Genomic DNA, 7,257 nt, shown 5'->3' with positions numbered 1-7,257 from the left:
CATTGGATTTTATTTTTCCAGTGTGGAGATTAAACTTAGGGTCTTTACACTTAGCTACCTCTCCAGCACCTCCCCTCTTTGTTTTGTTTTGTTTTGTTTTGTTTTGTTTTGTTTTGTTTTGTTTTGAGACAGGGTATAGCTTAGCTAACTTGCTAAATTGGCCAGGCTGGCTTGAACCTGTGATCCTCCTGCTTAGCCTCCCAGAGTTCTGGGGTTGTAGGAGTGCCCCAGCATAGCCAGGTGGCATATTGGATTTTTAAAGGACTTCTGGATGTCCAAATGAAAATATTAGCTACATAGATATGTGTAATTAAAACTCAAGAGAGATTGGACATAGAGCTACAATTTTGGGTTATTCATGAAGAGGCTAGAGGAAATATCTAAGATCCAGAGAAAAATATTTTTAAAAGTGAAAAAAATGGGCTCAGTTCAGGCTGGAAAGACTTTATAGATCCTTATATTCTAATCTTTTACACAAAACTCAGAATAAAATCAACCAGTCTTTACTATTACATCTATGGTGAGAAGAACTCCTTGTCCTCTGCTTTAGTCATTCATTTCCTGTTGCTGTTATAAGGAATTGTCACAGATTTAGTAATTTTTTTTTTCTCTGAATGTCTTTGGGGCAGGTTTGGCTGGCTTGAGTTGTGGGGATCGAACCACAGCAACCTGAGCCTGACTGCTTTGTTGAAGCAGCCACTTAAAGAGCTGAGCTAAGGGGCAGGCCCCCAGATTTAGTAATTTGACACAAAATTATAATCTCATTGTTCCAGAGGTTAGAAGTTTGGTATGGATTTCCCTGAGCCAGAATCAAAGTGCTGGCAGGGCTGCCTTCTCGCCACTGGCTCTAGAGTAGAATCTCGTTCCTTGCTTCTAGGTCCTATAAGCTGCCTGCCTTTCTTGGCTCATGGCTCCTCCTTCCATCTCCAAGGCTGAGGCATAGCATGTGCTCTTATTTGAATGTTAGCTCTACCTCAGACTCATGTTGAAATGTAGTTACCACTGTAACAGTATTGAAAAATGGGAACTGCCAAGCATAGTGGCACACCCCTTGAATCCAGGCACTCTGGCAGGCTGAGGCAGGAAAATGCCAAGTTCAAGCCCTGCTTGAACCACATGATATAGCAAGACTCTGTCTGAAAATCAAATATGAAAAGGGGTTGGGGTGTAATTCAGGGTGAAGGTCCTTGGTCAGTCCCCTCAGACCTTTCAGAGATGATTAGCCTCTACCCCAGAGTGGGTCCCTTATCTCTGGAGTGGCTTTTATATAAAAGGATCAGTTCATCCCTCTTGTGTCCTCTCTGCATATCTCTCATGGCATGATGGAGCAAGAATGCTCTCATCAGATGCTGGCCTCTCAGTTTTGAATTCCCAGCCCCCAGAACTGTAAGCAAATACATTTTCATTCTTTATAAATTGCCCAGTATGTGGTATGTTATTCAAGCAGGACAGAACCAACATGGGCAGCATCTTTGCATCTGTCTTTGACTCTCATCTTTGATTCCTCTGCCTCCTTCCACCTTTCAAGGGCCTGTTATTGCACTAGGTCCATGTGGAAAATCCAGAGTAACCTCCTACTTGTAGATCCTTAATCATATCTGCAGAGCTCCTTTTATCATGTCAGGTAACACAGTCTGGGGTTCCAGAGATTAAAATGTAGACTCTTTTGAGTGGTTATTTGTCTGTCTGTCACATCCCTCAAAGCTGCCCAAATCCTAATGACTACAAAGTTCCTATTTGACTAGATGCTGTCTACATGCAATTTTTAAATAGTTGGTCCTGGGGCTCTGTCCTTTGTCAATGTAAATAGTGTGTTTAGGATCTGCCACATAACTTTCCTTCAGACATTTGAAGATATATTGACCCCAAAGTTGGCTTTTCTTTTATGGACAAAAATATTTCTTTAGCTGTTTCATAGTTCACCATTCCAAATTCATATCATCACAGGTTAGCCTGTGGATATCTTGTTTTATCAAAGTGTGATACAGTCTAATAAGAAAGAAGAAATAAAGCCAGTGTTCATTAGGTTTTAACACTAAATTAATTAATGAAGTCCAAGATGGTAGTCTACAAAAATTCCTATCTATCCTGCTGAAGGACATGTTTATATGAAATATCTTGGTGCTGTTGACTTTTTTCTCTGTGCTGGGAACTGAAACAGGGTTTCATACCCACTAGGCAAACAAGCTGTCCACCATTTAGCTACAGGTATCTCTGTTCTGTTGCTATTTTTCCTTTTTTAAGTTGTTGTCCTCTTGAGACAGGGTTTCACTGTACAGTTCCAGCTGGCTTTGAGCTCACTTTGTAGCCCAGACTGGTCTTAAAATTGCAATGATCCTCCTGTCTCAGCCTCCTGAGTGCTGAGATTACAGGCATGTACCACCATGCTGGGCTGTACTGTCGATTTTTAACTGAAATGTTGAATTTCATAATTAAGTGTACCTAATATATCTTTAACGTCAGTGAATAAATTAGTAATCTCTAACAATTACATGTGACCTACAAATTTAATTATATGTGAGTTTCTACTCAAAGCATTAATAAAAATATATTAGGTGTAAAAGAATATACATGACAGAACCTTGCAGTGTAAGTGAGGGCTTTTGTCCAGAGACTATCTGCTTTGCTGAGCCACAGTCATTCAAGAAAGATCTAAGTGTTTTATAATCTTCTCCTCTGTTTTTCATCTTGTTCACAAAGAGCTTAATGTCTTACATTCTTTGTATAGCATTCCCCTCCGCTGCCAAGGCACTTATCGAAAAAGGAAATAAAGAGTGAGGCTTAACTTGTTGTTGATAAACTCAAATTGGCTCCCAGTGATCTGATCCTCTCCTTACGTACTCACACGTCATCCGTGGAAATCCGTTCTAGACTGATATTAAGCTTGCTAAAGCACAAAATGCAGAATATAGCTCGTTTTCTTTGTTAAAAATCCTATTTTTCTGACTGCATAGTCTTTTGAAACCTCTCTTTTTACAATTCCTCAATTATGAATCACTGTGATGACATCACAGGGAGACGATGGAAATTCTCTCGGTCCAGGCTAGATTTCGAGACAGGTTCAAGCCCTCAGGGACTGATGCTAAGGATGTCGCCCCAAGGAACACAACACTGGTCCTGCACCTGGGAACATCCAGCAGGCCTAAGTGTGGAAGTGAATCAACAAATAGACACGAACACAACAAAGTAAATTGCCTGACAAGTCTACAAAGAAGTTTGAAAGAAAAAAGAGACAACAATCTTTTGATATAAAACTGAAGGCAACACTTTTAGAGATTGAGTAGCCAAATTGCAACCCCAAACCCATTATTCATGGCAAAGTACCAACACTGCAACTAAACTTGATGCTGAGGTTTCAGTTAAAAAAAAAAAAAAAACAACACTCATACATTAACATCTTTTGTATTAAAAGCAAAGCACAATAACAGAGCTTTCAATTATACAAACAGCTTTTTATGGAAAGGTGAAGTTTGTGCTGGGCATGCTTTTGCACAGCCAGCGTGATCTCTGCTGTTGTATGTGTGCTAGTAATTTGTCAAACCTTGGCTCATACTTTGATAGTTTGAGAGGCAACACATGCAGCACTCAGGCCATCTGTTAGTCTGTTTCTTATATCAGATTTGATATAACTCAAAGCTCAAAATAGCTGCTCACAAGCCAACACAAGTGCTTTAATTGGCTTAAAATTATTTGGCAGAGAATTCCACACCTGAAGGCTTTCGTTTTCAGAACTACCAGCTGTGCTGTCCTTCACACTTTTCTCTGTCTTCTCAAGTGTTGCACACAGGTCACAGGATTTATTTTTCCAGATAGAACTTTCTTGAAATTCCATTAGCTCCATTTCTAGATTTCCAAAATCTAACTGATGTAAGAAGGAAAGATCAAATTCTTCATCTAGAGAAGAAAACACAGGGTTGTCTCCATTTTATGGAACTGTAGAAACTTGTTAGTAAAAGTCTCCTTTGTAGCTTGTACAATGCTAGAGCTTCCCCATAAGTTTTCTGATGGCTCGTAGGATTGTCTGCAAATTTTTGTTTGTTTGTTTGCTTGCTTGTTTAATGCTGGGAATTGAACTCACAACCTTGTGTTTGTCAGGCAGATGCTGTTCTACTAAGTTATATTACTAGCCCCTGTTGTAGAATTTTCTGAATGCATTTTTATTTTTATATTTGATTCTTTTTTTTTTTTTTTGTATTTAGTACAAGGTCTACAGGGTCTCACCATGCAGATCAGACTAGGAGTGATCTTCCTGTTTTCAGCCTCCCAAGTGCTGGGATTACAGGTGTGCACCACCATGCCCAGTCTCGATCACCATCTCAGTGTGCCCCAGGGGCTGGGCCGGCACAGCTTGTGGTGCCGGGGATCAAAACCCTGTCCCTGCAATCTGCTGAAGCAGGTGCTTTAGTTCACTGAGCTATCTGGCCAGCCCTGCATTTTTATATTTGGAAGACATTTTAACTGCCCATTTCAAGGTCTCTTTCAAAAACTTGAAGTTTCCTTTCAAATTTTTTGAAATTACAAAAAAAGTTTTCCATCATTTTCCCCATACTTTGCAGTATTTTGTTTAGTCCACTGAATTATAGTGCAAAATCTGTTAAAACATACACACACACTGAACAAACAAATAAACATGTTTGTTAAGCTGGGCCAAACTGGTGAGCTGGGGAATCTCTACCCTTTTTCATTCATAAATAGCCTAATTTCATCCAAGCAGGCTACAGGTCTCTCCAGGACTCATCCTCTGCTCAGCCACTGGACATTGCTGTACATGCATAAGGCATTATAACTATGCTTCAACCTCATCAGGAAGTGCTTGAGACAGCAATCAAGAGCATGAGCTAGAATGTAATTCACCATTTTTGTGACATCTTTGAAGATAATGCCTGATTTCTTGCTGCTTTCTCTGACACAAAGAACTTCTTGATGTATAATACAGTGGAACTGAATGACTAGATGTTTTACTCCTTCACAAAGAACTGCGTGAAACCAGATGTTGCCCCACCATGCGTGGTGCCCCATCACTAGTAATTGAAACCACTTTTTCTGGTTTTATATCTTGTGACAAAAAGGCCTCCATCACGGCGTTGTTGATATCAATCCCTTGTGTTCTTCCAGCCAAAAACTAGCTCTTTTCTCATGATGTTAACAAGAGCATGCCAAAAATTACTGCAAGCTTTGAATAATTATTTATAGCTGTGCTTTCATCCAACCACATGGAGTAGCAGGATGCCTTTTGAAAGGCACTGGTGAGCTACTGACTAACAGCACTTGCTATGCGCAGTCTCGATCTTTAATATTTCTGCTACGTGGCATCTCAGAGGTGCGTTGTGTAATTCTGTCCTTATTTGGGAAATTATAACAAATGGAATCACTCCCAGGCAGTATGGGCATTTTGATGAACTCCCCACCGGAGAGGTGCTTACCGTTATGCTAGGCACAGTGTAATTTGAAGGTTGGCAGCTACCGGATGATTTGTTTCAGAAAGATAGTTGCAAAAACTAAGATACTAGGAAGGATATTTCTTCAGTTTCCCTTCAAGAAACTTTTTCCTTTCAGTTTCACCAAGTTTAGTAACACTTTTGTGGATGGTGTACTGTGGATACAGTACAAAACAGTACTATACTTTCCTATTGCAGTCATTAACTCAGGAACAAGACAAGGAGATCCACTGTCTCCACTCCTATTCAGTATAGTTTGGAAACATTACAGATACAATAATAACAATTATTATAATAAAATAATAATAATAATAATTATTATTATTATTATTTGGTACTGGGAATTCAACTCACAACCTCACACTTGCCAGGCAGGCACTGTGTTGCTGAGCTACATCCCTGGCACAGTCAGAGCAATTAGATAAGAGAAATAAATAAAAGGAATAAGGATAGAAAGGAAGAATCTAAATTATCATCATTTACAAATATTGACTCTACATAGAAAATCCCCAAAACTCCAAGATATTTTTTTCTTAGTTACTTTTCTTGTTGCTGGAACAAAATACTCAACATCCAAAGTTAAAGAAAAAAAGTTTTGATTTGAAACTGTCTCATTGCTATCTGTTTATCAATAAAACTTTGGAAAAAAAAAGAAAAAAAGTTTTATTTAACCTTTTTAAGCTGACAGTTTGTAGAGGTCTCAACCCATAACTGACTGACATGGGACTAAGGATTTGGCTCAGTGGTAGAACACTTGCCTAGCAAGCTAGAAGTCCTGGGTTCAGTCCTCGGCACCAAAGACAAAAAATAAACCTCACCTAAAAAAACAACTCAACTAAACAATATAATACAAATTTAAAAAAACCATGATCAGCTGGCTTCAAAGCAGGGCAGCTCTTGGCAGAGGGGCAACAGCTCCCGGCCTCAAAAGACAGTAAAAGCAACAAGAGCGAAAGAGGAAAGAAGCCTCTTTCTGCCCCCTTTTGTCTTGCCCAGACCGCTGGGCTTAGGGTGGTGCTGGTCCAGTCAGTGGACTGATCCAGCAGTCACCCACCATTATCCAGCACCCTTAATCCTAGCATTGAACCATGAATCAGTCACACACCCTAGATTCAGCCACCTCTGAAGAAAATACCCTATGACTGCATGAGGCTTTGAGAGGACAGCAAGATACAAACCGTAAGTCTTCTAATAACCAAATTAGAAGCCTAATAACCAAAGTCTAATAACCAAAGTCTTTTTAATAACCAAATTCAATAGTGTAGCTGGAACAAAGTCAGTACTCAAAAATCAGTAGCATTCCTGTACACAAAGCAAGCTCACTGAGAGAGAAACTAGGAAAACCACACCTTTCATAATAGCATCCAACAAAGTGAAATACTGAGGAATCATTTCACAAAGGAAATAGAAGAACTTTACATTGAAAAGTACAGTACTCTGAGAAAGGAGATGGAAGAGGATATTAGAAAATGGAAAGATGCCTCTTGCTGTTCATGAGGAAGATCCAATATAGTGAAAATGACCATACTTCTATAATTGTTATATGGCTTTAATTCAATCCTGATCAAAGTCCAATAGCATATCTCACAGAATTAGAAAAAATGCGGCCAGCACAAGGGCCTGAGTTCAATCCCAGGTTCCACAAGAAAAGATAAAAAAAGAGAATTAGAAAAAATGATCCTAAAATTAATTTGAAGCCAGAAGAGATCTAGGATAGCACAGGCAATTCTGAGGAACTGTCAAAAACAAAACCCTGAGGATCAATAGAACAGAACAGAAGATTCAGAAACAACTCCACTCAGACACTTATCTTTTTTTT

The sequence above is a fragment of the Octodon degus genome, unplaced genomic scaffold, assembly GCF_000260255.1.
Source record: "Octodon degus isolate 3935 unplaced genomic scaffold, OctDeg1.0 scaffold00086, whole genome shotgun sequence".
Lineage (NCBI taxonomy): Eukaryota > Metazoa > Chordata > Mammalia > Rodentia > Octodontidae > Octodon > Octodon degus.
The sequence above is the reverse complement of the archived record's forward strand: the minus strand, read 5'-3'. Positions refer to the sequence as shown.